The following is a 14,711-nucleotide window of genomic DNA, read 5'->3' as shown; positions in this document are numbered from 1 at the left end:
GGCGGAATTCACGGAGTATCAGCGGGTGCAGGTCCGACAAAGGCTTTTACGCACTCAGCATATTGTGTACGATGTAGGCGACAAGGCAAGGAGGCTTCTAGCGTGGCTTGACAAAAAAGACAGGGCTCGGAAGACAATAGCGCAGCTCCGTTCCGCCGATGGTGAGATGCATACTTCCCCCTCGAACATAGTAAACACTTTGGCTGACTACTTTGAGGCGGTTTACACATCCTCTTCAGATATGTCTTCCGAGGAGGCACAGACCTACATTAAAGATATAAAGATGCCTTCCCTCGCCGAGGAAGACGCTGTTCTTCTGGAGTCTGACTTCACAATAGATGAGGTCGTAAGCGCTATCCATTCACTGCAGTCGGGTAAGGCTGCAGGGCAAAATGGTATCCCGATAGAACTATACAAGCACGTCTCGGATCATATAGCTCCGCATCTATAGCAAATGTTTACTGATAGTTTGGCCATGGGGGAACTACCCAGGGACCAACGGACTGCAACGATTATAGCCATACCAAAACCCGGTAAGCCCCCAGACGATTGCACGTCATATCGCCCTATTTCGCTATTGAATGCGGAAGCCAAAATACTAGCTAAAATGATCGCTGCACGCCTAACCCCACATTTGGAGACTCTGGTGCATCCGGACCAATCCGGATTCATGCCAAACAGGAGCACTGCTTTGAATCTCCGTAGAGTTAATGCGGCCATGGCACAGATCCCTGTCCTATCAGAACCGGCTGTGATATTGTCCTTAGACGCACGAATGGCCTTTGATATGGTCGAGTGGCCGTATCTCTTCGCGGTGCTGCGACATCTTGGCTTTCGGCCGAAGTTTTGCGCGTGGATCAAACTTCTATATACGAATCCGCTGGCACATGTTGTGGCCAATGGCCATATTTCCGGGGATTTCCGGCTGGGTCGTGGTACGCGTCAGGGATGCCCCGTCACCTCAGTTGTTTGCGTTGCTTCTGGAACCATTGGCAGCGTGGATACGATGGGACCCCATGATACAGGGTCTTCGTTGGACTGAATCACGGGAGGACCGCATATCGTTATATGCTGACGATGTTCTTCTCTACTTGACTCATCCCAGGCGTTCACTCATGGTCCTCCTTGACATCTGTAAGATTTTTGGGAGGGCTTCTGGATACACCATCAACTGGGCTAAGTCGGTATTGTTTGTCCTCAGAGGGCCCCGACCAACCCTCCCGAACGACTGCCCTTTGAGGGTTACTGAAGGACCATTCAGATATTTGGGAGTGTGGGTGACACCGAATCGGGAGCTTTTCTATAGCCATAATTGGCTGCCTCCACTGGAGCGACTTCGCACGGATGTGAGGCATTGGCATACCCTACCGCTAACCCTGCTCGGAAAAGCCGCTTTATTTAAAATGATGATGCTGCCACGATTTCTGTATATCCTAGAGAACACCCCATTCCTGGTGCCACCGAAATACTTTCAGACCATAAATGCACTGGTCGCGGGCCTACTCTGGGGGGACAAACCGCCACTTTTTTCCCGACTAAAGTTGGTACGGAACTGGTACGATGGAGGCATCGCGCTTCCTGATGTTCAGTTCTATTACTGGGCTTCGCAACTCAAGATCGTGAATCACTGGCTCCTTGCCCCACAGACAGAGCCTGCGTACAAAGCGGACAGATATGACCTGGGGGGTGGAGGAGTGATGACCGCGGCTCTACGATCCCCAGAGTGTAGCAGCCTTGGTGGGCCCTATGGCCCATAAGGTGCAGTTCTGGCACATAGCGTTAACGCGTCTCAAATGTCAGACCATGGTCACGCAGATGACACCACTTTGGGCATCACGCCGCCTTGGCCGTCTTTGTAATAGTAAGGGATTTGAAGCCTGGGACCGCATAGGTATCTCGACGATTGGAGACATATATAGACGAGGCAAGGTACTTACTTTTGACCAACTAGCGGAACAGTTCGCCCTAGTGGAGACAGAACGTTTCCGCTATCTGCAAATCACTCATGCCCTGCGGTCCGTACTCCCGGCAGAGGGAAAGCTACCCGAATCCACTCCCCTGGAGGATAGACTGCTTACGGAACACATTCTTCATAAGGCGACCTCACTGGTTTATTGTAAGCTAATTAATAATATGCCTGACCCTATGGATAGACTTAAAGCAGCCTGGGAGACAGACCTGGTTGAGCTTGACGAATCGGATTGGCAGACCGCGCTATCCTCCCCTCGGGAGGTTGCTGTGTCATCACGGCTCAGACTGATACAATTAAAAGTCCTGCACAGAATTTACTACAGTAGGGTCACGCTACATAAGATAGGCAGAGCTGCACACCAATATTGCCTCAGAGACTGCGGAGAAGAGGGAACGTTTTACCATACTGTCTGGGAATGCCCTGTGATTGCTAGCTATTGGACCAAGGTACTGTGTACTATATCCCAGGTGATTTATGTCTCGTTGCTTCCTGAGCTGAGACGGTGTCTATTGAACATTTGGGAGCCGAATGAACTCAGTGGCCCCTTGCAAGCGTGGGCAACGTTGGGTTTTATGTACGCTAAACGGAATGTGGCCAAGGCCTGGGGATCCGCTGTGTCTCCAGAGCTCAGGAACTGGAGCAAGGATTTGGACTCCTCAATGATTGCGGAAAGGATGGTGTATTGTGGAGAGAATTGCTTTCTTTTCTCCCCTGAGGCGGAAACCGGGGGCCCTCTATGCTATCCCTGTTGCCCACGGGCATTTAATAAATCGATTTGCCGGAATTATTCTTAAAACTTTGTAAATATTTTAACCTGCTCATTTTTACTGGCACTCACCCCTGACCCCTCGGTGGGAGAAATACATCGTACCGAGGCCCCTCGCAGCCGCTTCTTGACCGGGACAGCCGATTCAGGTGCTGACGCCGGAAGGCTAGGAGGGGGGACGCTATCTTGGGGGGAGGTATAGGGTAGCGGTCCAGCAGTAGGACGCTTCCCGCCCGCCCAGTTTACTTAAGGGACGTCTTGGCATGGTAGCTTAGAATTGCTTTCTTTCCTCCCCTGAGGCGGAAGCCGGGGACCCTCTATGCTATCCCTGTTGCCCACGGGCATTTAATAAATCGATTTGCCAGAATTATTCTTAAAACTTTGTAAATATTTTAACCTGCTCATTTTTACTGGCACTCACCCCTGACCCCTCGGTGGGAGAATCACATCGTACCGAGGCCCCTCGCAGCCGCTTCTTGACCGGGACAGCCGATTCAGGGGCTGACGCCGGAAGGCTAGGAGGGGGGACGCCATCTTGGGGGGAGGAATAGGGTAGCGGTCCAGCAGTAGGACGCTTCACGCCCTCCTCTACAGAGGATAAAAGAGGACGTTTTCCCGACCGCGCAGCGGGCGGGCGCAGCGGGCGCGCCAGCGGCGCGCCAAAGGCAAGCCCGTCTGCGCCCGTCCGCGTCTGGACCGGGCCTAGGGCCACCCCCCCTGCGTCGCAACCATCAGAACCCAGGTATTATAGCGCGGAAACCCTTCACAGTATGAGGCCTCTAGGACCTAGTTGCTGTTCGAACTCCTTTTATACCAGTGTCTTGCCCATGGTGCAAAAGGATCCTTAAACCAATGCAGCCCCAGGAAGCGAAGCAGGACTATTGTATGCTATTGTTGAACTGTAGATCTCTTCCGAAACATAAAACAGAACTCGCTCTTCTGTTGGAAGAACGCATGCCAGATGCAGTCTTTCTCACAGAGACATGGCTTATGACGGACCCTGACCCCGATATAGTGGCAGCCCTTCCCCCAGGTTTTCAAATTACGTGGCAGGATCGCCTCGAGGGGATAGGAGGAGGCCTAGCCATCATATATAAAGAACAATATCACTGTCAAGTCATCCCTGAACCAATTCCAGACTGCGAGAGTCTAGCTTTCAGTCTGGAATTTTCCCCTAATAACTGCTTTTCTGGTACTGTTGTATATCGCCCCCCTGGCCCCTCTAAACAGTTCCACAGCCATCTTCCAACGGTCCTAGCAGAACGAGCCAGAATTGCCTCTAATTTTACTTTGCTAGGGGACCTTAATTTTCATTTTGATGACGCCTTGGACTATACTGCTATGTAACTTAGAGATGACCTAGCGGCAATACAGCTAGTCCAGCGAGTTAAGGCTCCCACCCATATCAAAGGTCACTTGCTGGATCCAGTGTTTAGTAATTGTACAGAGATCGCGGTGGGATTGCCAATTTCCCTCCCTTGGACCGACCATCTATTGGTGCCTCTCACTTGGACAATACCCAAGGTAGCACCCCCTAGATCCATTGCAAGGAGGGCTAGAAGCTGGGCCAAACTACCAGTCGAGTTATGGACCAGTAGACTTAAGATGGGCCAGCCCTCCTACAACGAGGACCCATGTGTAGCCAACCAGGAATTCGAAGACTGGATTGCACAGTCTATCGATGTCACTCTACCCCTTAGCAAAATTACAGTAAAACGTTCTCAAAAAAACGCCCCCTGGTACTCAGAGCTCCTTAGGGATAAGAAACGCCAATGTAGGAAAATGGAAAGACGTTGGCGTTTAGGCTACGCACTGGACGATAAAGCCCAATATAGAGAGGCAATTAAAATCTATAAAGCTGAGGTCAAATCTGCGCAATCTATATACTTTGCTGGCAAAATTATACAAGCTAAGTCCAAGCCTAAGGAGATCTTCCAAATAGTGAAGAAGTTGGCCAAACTCCCCTCTTCTATCATGCATTTGGATAGATCCATAGCCCATTGCAACAACTTGGCAGAATTCTTCTCACAGAAAGTCACCCAAATCTATTCTTCTTTCCCCTCAATAGCACCTCGGACCATAGCCCAGGACCAGACAAGTTGGGAGGATACGCCATCCCAATCACCTATCACGTTAGACCACTTCCCGCCATTAAATCCTGAATCTTTAGCTTCCATAGCTAGCAAAGTAAAATCTGGATCTCCATGTGATCCTGCACCCCCAGAAATTATGATGCTGGCACCTCAGGTTATTTTGCCGCTCCATCACAAAACTGTGTTGTGTTTTGGAACTCTTGTCCTCTTCTGGTTCCAGGGCCTTTGTCCCCTTCCGGTCCTGGGACGTCCATGGTCCTCTCCCGGTACTGGTTGTGAGACCTTTGTCCCCTTGGGGTCCTGGGACCATCTTTGTTCTCTCCGGGTACTTCTTCTGAGAGCCTTGTCTACTCCTTATTGTGAGACGACCTTTGTCTCCTTCTGATTCTGGGGCCTTTGTCCCCTTCCGGTCCTGGGACGTCCTTTGTACTCTCCCGGTACTAGTTCTCAGACCTTTGTCTTCTTCTGGTTCTGGGACTATAGTCTCCTTTCTGCTTTTTTTCTTTCGTGGTTAAGGACTAGCTTCTAGTCGTAGGACAAATGTCCCTGGGTTTTGGGTACAGTAGCCCGCTTTTGGGCTCGCTGTCAACCAATTGGACTCATTGCCCAGTTCTTGGGCTCTCAGTGTCGATGCGCTACTTGTTATGGGACGTTCATCTCTGTTCAGGGTCCTCTGACCCGCTTCTAGTTCTTGACACTTCTGATTGTGTATTTTCTATCTCAAACCTTAGACTCAAAGTCCCATTTCTACTTCTGTTCCACAAACTTTCAAAATCATGTTAACTTGACACCTGTTTCTTTTCTATGGTGTTATGCTCTCTAGGTTCTAGGGTCACAGGGTTAACTGTAACAGGGAGTAATTCTGAGTTGTAGTTGTAAGTGACGTGCTAGTAATGGTGGTGGGCTTTGCTGGTGGAAGCGTCTGCATCACATTATAGTTAATCAGGTAGTACTAGATGGCATAGGCATCGTGAAAAAAAAAAACCTGTTGCCTACACAAATCAACCAAGATCAGCCGGCATAACGGGTTATATGCTCCCTTTGGTGCTTTATTAAGGCATCAGCCTCTTCACAAATACATTTTTGAAAGTTATTATCAGTGCGGCAGAATGTTTTATTATTTCTAAATTATTTCTCTCACTTCACTCGTACAGCCTTATTTTATTCCGGCTTGAAAACGCAGAACAATAGAGTAATGCAGCAGTAGGTTTTATTATTTTCAAGTATTAGAAATCCATATTGTGAACCGTAATCACAAAAAATACTTCGAAAATCCATCAGGTGGCACTCTTGTAAATGAATTAATAGCCTTAACATCAACTCATATGTGCTTCCCTGTGACGCTTTGACAATAGAATGGTCTCTGTACTCACAGGGCATTTCAAAGCGCATCATGACGGAAACTGTTGATGTGTGACATTTCTGTGAGTGCCTTTTTTTACCCAAAACACACACGCTTAACATCGGAACTGCCAGCGCTTTGATATTCCCTATAGTTCATAACGCTAAATGCGTTCTCTCACCTTTTGGCTTTCCGGCATCATGGTGTGACTGACCTGAACCTCAATGAGGTAATGACTGCTGAAACACGCTTAGGGTGACATATGATGAACATTGCCTTCACGCCAGGAAGCAGGAAATGTCGCGTAGTGGCCCCGTAACTCCTGTTACCATGGGAACGAAAAAACACATTCATGGAAGAAAGTTGCAAAATGGCTTCCTGACGTTGCGTCGTGACGTTTCACGTTGCGCGACATTGCACAATGAAACGTGCTGTGGAGTTCAACACGGAGCTCCCTGGTAACGAGGAAAACGTCCTCGAGACTCTGCTCCCTAGCAACGCAGGAATGGCACATGCGGGGAAGAGCGCGCACAGCTTGAAACTGACTCACAGTTATGGAGAGTGACGTCAGATCTGCCTCCGAAGAATTTCTCTGGATGTCTCCACTTTTGCCCCATCCGAAATTTGGACCACAGGATGGCAGCAGCAAGGCATAGGAGCGCGAGTTACTGGTTTCTTTCTTCTTCTAATTTTCCCGTTTCTGGCAGCAATGAATTTATGACCTGTGTCATCAATTGGTTTCTTTTGTTTATCTTGTTCTGACTGCAGCAGGAGAATACTTGCGGCAGGTTTCTTTGAATTTCCAATTTCTTTTCACCTTGCTTCTAGCTGCAGTTGGGTGACGCGCAGTCTTGGGGTTTTGGTGCGAGGTGCTGCCAGGGATCAGTTATTGACTCACGGTTGGGGAAGGTAGACTTTTCTTTCCTTGGTTTAGTTTATTGTGACTTTCCCCTTGTTTGTCCGGTTTCTTGTTTCTTTTGCTCAAGTTACTGGCAGCAGATAGGTGGACCGCAGTGGGTTATTTTTGCGAGGTGCTGCTCAGGCTGTGTTTGATGGTTTCTTCTCTGGTCTGGTCAGCTAAATTGTCGCCAAATTGTTGAAGATATATCTCAAGACACTTCTAGTTAGTTACAAGTAGATTTATTGTAGGACAAAGCTGAGTGCACACCTCGCCAGCTGACCAGACCATCAACTGACAAGAGTGGAACCCTCAAACAGTACAAGATAGAATGCACACAGGTATTCTGGGAGGCTGGAAAATATGGAACACAAAGGAAGGTCTAATGACCACAAGTGGCCATCTTGTGAGAAGCACAAGTATACTACAGTGTGACTATTACTGATGACTTCAGGAGGATTTAAAACGGAGTATCTGATGACTTCACAAGGTGTGACTTTTCCTGATGACTTCAGGAGGATAAGAATGAGAAGCTGATTACTTCACACGGTGTGACTATTCCTGATGACTTCAGGAGTATTTAGAATTGAGTATATGATTAATTCATACGGTCCCAGTTGTTCTGGGTGATTTGAAAATAAACAACCAAAACTGCACAGGTATCATTTCTTTTTAACATGGTGAAAATGCTCATGATGTTCTGGGAATGATTTGCTGATTACCCCAAGAATATACCCACTATTTGGGTTTCATTTTTTGTCAAAAAGGTCCAACTTGCTGTGTGATTACAGAATTATTTTCTAATTACTACTCAGTGAGCACTAGTTAGGAATTAAATGATTTTTCTTTATATGCAATTTAGCATGCAGTGTGCTTCATAAGACTATGTTAAAAAAAGTCACAGGTAAATATGTTTTTATTTACATCAATTTGTTTTATAATAGTCAGTATTAACAAGTATATTGTGATAAAATGTTTAAAACATGCTAATATTGTTTCCACTTGATCAATTGTACGTAGGGCCAATGGAATTAGGCAGCAATAGATTATGAAATTATTGGGCAGTATTCTCTAAACCATGCAGCTGGGTAAAACAAATGATGAATTCAAAGAACGCAAATTATACAGCATGTAATTTGTGAAATTTAGCCACTTGGCATTTTAAAAAGGGGTTGCACACCCGAGCAACTTGAAACTTTACATACTTTTTTTTAACTATGCAAAGTGTGATACTGCAAAGTAATTAAAAAAATAGCAGATTCAGCTGAATTCTGTGGCAGTGAGAAACCATTCCTACTCTGGCAACTTTCGGTGGGTGAACTGTTGCTGCTTGGCTGTGGTCTCCGTTGGAGACCATTCCTGAAATATGTTTCCTTATCAGGTTCTTAGTTGAACATTATACACCATCTCCTGCTATCGAGCTATGTCACTTGGTCTTACACCCCCATAGACATTATTTCGAGAGCTTGAGTGTCACCCCAGTTCTCACCATTTCACAGTCAAATGTTCTACCTTGGAAAACCAAAGTCTGGAACACCCCGAGGCTGGAAAAAAGTTTATTGTACAAATTTCAGGTCAAGTGGCTAAAACTTTGCCTTGGTCAACCCATAAAGGGGAAGTTTCCAGACTTTGTGGGTGAATGGGGTATCTTCACCTGCCTCTATTTTCACCACATGGAGTTATGGATTCAAAGTGCACCCCAGTGCTTTAAATAACTGTACACCTACTCACCCATCAATTACTTAACTAATCAAAAGTCAGATTGATTGACTTTCCACTGCTTGCAATTAATACTGCATTTTCTACATTGCACATGAAAATAGTTAGTCTAAATTATGTATATGCACATGTGACAATATGTAGGGGAGTGCAAATTCTGCTCAATTTTTTTTACGTCCAAATACACAAAATTAAGGCAGAGTTGCACAGAATAGCGTTAATACGTTAAATGCAAATCCATCATTTTGTACTATGTTGTAGTGTTTAATGTGTCAACCTTTGGTGCAAGGGCGCATTTGCATCGTAAACAACAGCTGCTCGCGTTCTGTTGTTCACATGCATCTGCGGGTACATTTTTATAGTGTAGCAGGTGTAAAATCCCCATAATTATAGCAACGTAATTTTTACTTTGCCCATGCCTTGTATATACATGTGGTATTTGTATTTACAAACCTGGGCAAAAGGATGAAAGTCAAAAATACAGTCAAAAAATGGTATTGGGGAAAAGCTGGCTTCTGGCAGTAAAGGTGGATTGTTATCATCTTGATGGTGTGTCTTCAGCTCTCCCCTAAATTGAAGCATGGTTGGAGTGTTTTTTGTGGCTCTAGGGATGTCATTTAGGATACTCAGTGGATAAATGTAGCAGACCTGTGGCATATTGGTTTTTTTTCACACTACTTCATGTCTAGTCTCATGGTGTCTTGACTGCAGGTGTGCAGAGTATAACTGGATTTGGTGAGTATGACGGCCAGATAGGGGGCGATTGCATTGTAGATTAATCAGTTGACTTTGAAAATGGTAAGGTACATGCTATCAAGGGGAACCAATGGAGTTCCATTAGGGAAGGAGGAGATGTGATCATATTTCTTGAAGCACAGAAGAGGCATGCTAAAGCATATAGGATGTCTGGTGGGGTATGGGCGTTGTAAGGGCAGTGTGGAGTCTGGAAGTCCATTGAGTAGGGCTTTACAACCATCTGCGTGTGAGAGTAAAAGGACTGGGACAGCAGTTCTGAAGTCATTTTCTCGTAAGAATGTTTTTATTTTCTTCAGTACACAGAGATGGTACCCAACTGTCTTAGTTTTCTTAAGGATAAGTTCCTTCAGGGTGTGGTCAGCATCTAGAGTGAATCCAAATTAATTGGCATGGATGAGTGGTGGGGTTCAAATATGTCCGTGTTCAAGTCACTGTGCCAAGTTTGCACTACTAGTTGCTTGTTGTTTTTGACAAATAGTGTGAATTGTGTCTTGGTGGGGTTGAGCTTCAGGTATATGTTGGACATCCAGATCTGGATGCCATCAAGGCAGTTTTGAAGTGGGGTATTTTCTTTGGGAACTGGCTGCATAATGTAGTCCTGACATGAAGAGATACAACTTAAATATATTTTTTAATTATTGTAATTACAGTATATGCTATACTTAGGGCGACTGTAATTATACGATTTTGTGCAGCAGTATTTTGCACATTATTATGGATTTGCTACAGTTCCCACATAATCCATCATCTACTGCATAATCTGCGGATTTCAACAAGACAAAATATTTCTAGGTTAAACAGATCAAACATTACTAAAGCTGTGACAACACATGTTGCTGCGCAATGGAAGGCCCTTCACAAAGGTTGACTGGTCATCTTTCTGTTGCTTGTTGATGTTTTTCGGATGTCAGACTAGTAGTATTGAGTTAAAACCTTTCCCCAGACAGTATTAACATGTGTGAAACTGACAAAGTAATGAGGTAATTCTATGTCAAAATGTGCTGCATTACGCTGCATAATTTGCCTTCTCTTGCTGCATAATTTAGTAAAGCCGGACACATAATTTTATCCAACCCTGCTGCATTCTTCGTGATCCTTAAAGTACATAGGAAACGTTGTGAGAAAGAGGCAGAATTGTCCTCATATTTGTCAACATTCCAACTTCTGTCGATTTTTTGGAGAAAAAAAAGCTGGTATTTTACCTGCTTAAACTTCCTTCACTTTGGGTTAATGAAATTGCTCAGATTGTTCCCACATAGCTGCTATTGCACATGTTTGTGTCCTATCCTTTGACTTGCTTTGCAGTACATTTTATTTTAAACGAAAATACCAATAAAGGAAAATATCTATATTTATGGTGAAATTGTTGCTATTTTTGTGTGCAGTTTTATTCAGTACGAGGGCAACTTCTTTTTTGTGTTTTGTTTATAATGATGGGCACATTTAGTGATCTGCCCAGGATCACAGGATGTTGAGCAGAGGCCGAGAAAAAAAATGCGTCTAAAAGCCCTGTACTCAAATTGGAACCTGTGCCCTATCCTGTCCCCAAAAATATGCAACTTCATTACAAACGGGCGTAAAAACTGCTTGGGAAAGTGTGGTTTTCAGTATTTTACCTTTTTAATAAAAATAATAAAGATGTGGTTAAAAAAATGCTTGGGGAAATACTGTTTTTGTACTGTGTGTATTTTGGTATGATTTTATAACGCTCCCCTAAAAATTGGAAAAAATACCCTGTGGACATTGTCTTTTCCACATGTTTTACCAAAAAGCATTCCCACATTTCAGTTTTGCCAGCACAAATTCATCCAGGTACCACATGGAGGAAATTGTGCATGAGAAAAAACATTGGTTGAAAAAACTTAACGAAACCCTGATTTCATATTTGGTCAAATAATTGTTGCACCTGATATTAAACTTACATTGGCAACAAACAGAAGTCAACGGGGAAAATATATTCCCCCAGGTTCCCAAAATCTCACTTTTTTATACATTTCCTGTTTTGCACCCATTCCCCCGTTCTTGCGCATCCCAATCATTACGCACAACACAAGGAAAATCTTGCAAAGATCGAAAACATCGAAATAAATACCTTCTCAAATAACTTCCATTACAGGCATTTTTAAGTGTAAGGAAAACAAAAATAAGGTTACTGGCTGCTGTAAAAAATGGAACTCTACAAACTAAATCGGAGCGCTGTTGTTTAAACTGTACTAAAAACTGTTTTTGAAACTCTAGATTTTATGAAGCGGCATTGATTCCACGCACTTTTACCTCGCCCTGCAACAGCCGAAACACCAGTGTACAAGTGGCCTCAATGACGCATGCGTTTCAAGCACGTTTCTAAAGCAATTCGGGGCGGTCATCCGGTGGCGCCGGAAGGGACGTCACCCAGGAACTAACGTCACGTGGTCAGCGTAATAGTGGGCTCGGATAGTTCTCAGACTGGTCTCTGTTTTTTAGAAAAATGTTTAGAAAAATGTTTTTAATGATCTAGTGCTACTGTTTAAACAACTGAGCGTTGTGCCGACCGGGGCTTATTTCAGTCGAGCAAAGCCTGATCTGTAAGTGTCTCGTGGTCTCAGCGCATTATGACTAGTTAGAGTGATAAAAGAATCGAACACGCTGCAGTGTTTGATTGGCCGGTGACCTCAAGCACTCACTGGGGCAGCGGGCGGCAGCTTTGTTTTGTTTACCGTACCCGCCGGCGACAGAGCATACAGGGGGCACCGCCTTCGTCCATGCCTGTCCCTCAGTGCTGCTCGAGTTGTTGAACAGGTGACACTTTCCCACAGCGCCAGATCGATGTTTTAACAGCGGCCGTTAGGATGAGCTAATCTGTTCCAAAAGCACAGTGCTGTGGGCAGTGTACTATCACTACAGGCAGCAGGCATGGTACATGGTTTCCCCTCTCTCTGGTCGTCCTCTCCCAGTCTCCTGGACATACATCCTCGGCAGCTCAATATTAATGTTGACTGAAAGTAACAAGCTGTCCAGTCACATGTACATGGTCTGGGGGTCCCACAGTCAGATCCTGCCGAGGGCACAGTTAAATAGCAGCACCGCCATCCGAACTGCCCAGATTCCTCTGCCACTGCTGGATTCCTCTGACACAATGCATAATCATAAAGCCTGAACAAATATTTTCCTCTGGTACTGAGGACAACCTTAGTTCCAAGTCATATGAGCAGCTCCATGGATACGAAATGTTGACCATGTCCTACAGAATGCCCTTAATAAAATGTATGATGCACCATGAAAAAGAGCTGGAATGAAAGAGCTGACCCTGGCTCAAGAATTTTGCATAGCACCAAACAACCACTACTGGACACCCAAGGTTGCCCTCCCTTGAACATCAAAAGTAGGGACCCAGTCCAAGAAAAAAATTGGATTGGAATTATTATCGTAAGTGTCAGAAATTACCATATTTTGCAAGACATTCCCCTAGATATTTGCCTCCTTTTACTGAACCTAGTTTTGTTGACCATGGGAGTCTGCGCACTTTATGCCTGCTCATCAATAATATAGTGCTGGTGCTCTCAAACTAAGCATGGTGAAATTGACATATTTCTATTTGGCACGTTTAATTTACTTATAAGCCCATGGCCTGTACATTAAATGCTACTAGTGGACTGCAGGGTTCATTTTGTCACCTACTAAAGTAACATTGTAAAACATGTCACGAGACCTGCCCTTGCAGCTTGCATATGCAGATGTACGCTGCCAATTTGACCTGGCAAAGTAAACCTTTTGCCAGGCCTAAACGTTCCTTTTTAATACTTATAAGTCACCCTAAGGTAGGCCTTAAATACAGATAGAGCAGGCTGCATGGTATTTAACAAGTAGGACATGTACATTTAAAGTTTTTAAATCTCCTGTCAGTGAAAAACCTACAATGTCATTTTCACTGCTGCAAGCCTGGCCATCCTATAGAAAAACACTGGGTTACACTGTGACAACGTTATAGTGCTTTATTTCAGTTTGGTGCTATAAAGTTGATTCAATGACTTATGTTAATAGTATTTTGAAATTCACCTGAATGATAAAGTCTGATTTAGAATTACTATTTTGGATTTTGCACTTTTAGAAAGTTGTTATTTTCCTATCTAAACCTGAAGGGTTTTAATGTGAGTGTCCTGTGTCACCTGTCCCCTGATGGCTCCCTTGGAGTGATATGTGGATTTCTCCCAGATAGTGAGCAAACGACGCTGGGAGTGGGAGGGGGACTCCTCCCTTGACGAGATGGCCTAGCTACTGTTCCCACCCCTTCCTAAGCTCACACCTAGGCCTGCCTCTCTAGTCAGGCTGGCACCAAACCCAGTGGGATTAGAGGAACAGACTAGAACTTCCCAGGAGCCACAGTCCTCTGTGAAGTATGTGCAGTCCGGTAGTTGGTGCAGCATCTCTTGCCAGGTCCAGGGCTCAGCAGGGCAGTTCTTTTTCTGTCCCTTTGCCAGTTCCATCGTGCTAGGAGGTTCAAGGTGCAAGGGTGCCATAGTTAACCCCAGAAAGTGCCCTGGGGGGTGGGGTGGGGGGGGGATAATGCATACACTAGCCAATGACTACCAGGTTCCCTTCCTTCTGTGACGACTTACGCTATGTGTGGCATTTAGCAAATTCCAGAGTAGACTATTCTGCCCAAGATGTCTGAACCCTCCTTGGGTGTTAGGAGCTTGGTATCCCACCCTAGAGTTGTGGCTACCTGTGGGCTACATGCCCACAGGAAAACCTGTTAGGCCACAGGTTTTCCCCATCTGTTCCTGCCACCATCCTGTCTACCTGAACAAAGGGGCCAACCCTTCAGGAGCGTAATCGCTTTTTGCCCACCAAAGGTAGCTTTGCCTTTGAATCTCGCCTTCTGGGCCAACGTCCTGAGTGGCTTCCTGCAAGGGAAAGGTAACACCGCTCCCTGTAGCAGGATTCCATTTTTCCTGAGCCTACTCCCCAGGAGGGCAGAAGGCTGTCTGGGGGCTCATCAACTATGCAAGGTTACTGGACAAACTGGGCAACAGAGTGACAACTTTCTGAAAGTTGCCGTTCCTGAAAAGTGACCTGAAATTTGACATGGGCCTCAGGTCGGGTTGAATGCATCGATTAATTTGATACCTTGAGGTATCCATTTTAGTTGTTCCATTCAGAAGTTTGCTGAGCCTAGAGGTCAACCG

At 45.3% G+C, this 14,711-nt stretch overlaps 1 protein-coding gene across 2 annotated transcripts in view; it reads right to left on the bottom strand.

Moving 5' to 3' along the window:
• Positions 1-11,886, bottom strand: part of CCDC122 (coiled-coil domain containing 122) — a 221,979-nt gene extending 210,093 nt beyond the window's left edge. Inside the window, exon 1 of one of the 2 annotated variants that reach the window (XM_078657304.1) lies at positions 11,821-11,886. The gene's annotated coding sequence lies outside the window, so the exon portion shown is untranslated. The remainder of the gene's footprint in view (positions 1-11,820) is intronic. The other variant, XM_078657302.1, reaches the window with a different exon arrangement.
• Positions 11,887-14,711: the final 2,825 nt, after the last annotated feature.

This window comes from Lissotriton helveticus, chromosome 8, assembly GCF_964261635.1.
Source record: "Lissotriton helveticus chromosome 8, aLisHel1.1, whole genome shotgun sequence".
In the NCBI taxonomy this organism is placed as follows: Eukaryota; Metazoa; Chordata; class Amphibia; order Caudata; family Salamandridae; genus Lissotriton; species Lissotriton helveticus.
Note: the sequence above shows the minus strand (reverse complement) of the source record. Positions and strands in the feature narration are given on the sequence as shown.